This window comes from Seriola lalandi, unplaced genomic scaffold, assembly GCF_002814215.2.
Source record: "Seriola lalandi dorsalis isolate HSWRI2012SDOR001 ecotype SW California unplaced genomic scaffold, Sedor1 jcf7180002008234, whole genome shotgun sequence".
Taxonomy (NCBI): domain Eukaryota; kingdom Metazoa; phylum Chordata; class Actinopteri; order Carangiformes; family Carangidae; genus Seriola; species Seriola lalandi.
The window spans coordinates 1-1,026 of NW_019478887.1; the positions used below are offsets into that span (position 1 = coordinate 1).

General features: G+C 41.9%; 1 long non-coding RNA gene across 1 annotated transcript; it reads right to left on the reverse strand.

Annotated features, from left to right (window-relative positions):
• On the reverse strand, positions 1-838 carry LOC111672378 (uncharacterized). The gene is made up of 3 exons (XR_002762003.2): positions 681-838; positions 233-315; positions 1-20 (listed from the first exon to the last, which is right to left on the reverse strand). It is a non-coding gene; the product is annotated as an uncharacterized LOC111672378 (long non-coding RNA).
• Between the last annotated feature and the right edge of the window lie 188 nt (positions 839-1,026).

Sequence of the window (1,026 nt, forward strand, 5' to 3'; positions counted from 1 at the left end):
ATGGAGTTCAGCAGATTCACCTACAGAGGTAAAAGCACATGTTCTGATCATTAACATTAACAATGTACTGATGCAACTGTTTGTAACCTTAACTGTCTGCTGTGACTTTCACCTTCAGTTTGTTTATTAACTGTATCAATATTTAAACTGTTTTGCTAAAACTAGACAAGTTTAAATTGAAAGCCACATTTTAACTTTGCATAATTCCTGTCTGTCTGCTGTGGTCACTCACCTCCTTCTCCAGATAAACCTTCTTGTCGTCCAAAGTGTTGTACAGAGTGAAAAACTGCTTGGTCTCTTTGTGTGTGGCAGAAACTGAAATGAGAAGACACAGAATGAGCAGAGATTGTCTTTGTACCTGGTTTGTTGGAGATATTTGTTGTCAGTCATTTCTGATTGGACAATGCCACAGTGAGAGTGCTTACATGTTCACTAGTATCCTGGTTATGTTTTCTGAATGTACACAGCTTATCTTGGTTTCAGAAATATGGATATCTACCTGGATTACTCCTACAGAATCATCTTAGAGAGACTCAGATGGTGAGATATCCATGTTCCATGTGAAGATCACATGCTGAATATAATCAAAAACAGGATAAGGCTCAAAGTCAGGACCCAAGTGCTCATGTAAACACACTCAGTGTTCTTCAAGCACAAACTCTGATTGGAACAGAGCCCACCTTGGCTGTAAAGTTCAATGAATCTCTTCTGGTACTGGGTCAACTCGGCCCGGCTCGGGACCTCATCGATCTTCCTGTGCAGGATGGCGATTTCACGGTTCCGGCGAGCCTGAACAGAGAGAGGGGGGAGTCCTGAGTGATCCAGCTGGAGGAGCACTGAGGGTATTCATGACTCTTATCTTCCTTTACATGACTAATGGAATAACACATGTGCTGCTAGTTTTCCTGGAGTCCAGTATCTGAACTGACCCAGGTAACTGGTTTCTGGAAATACTGGAAACTTTCTCTTAAATCAACATTATGTCCATTGTAATGGAGGTTTCTCCCAGAGGTCGACTACTGAACC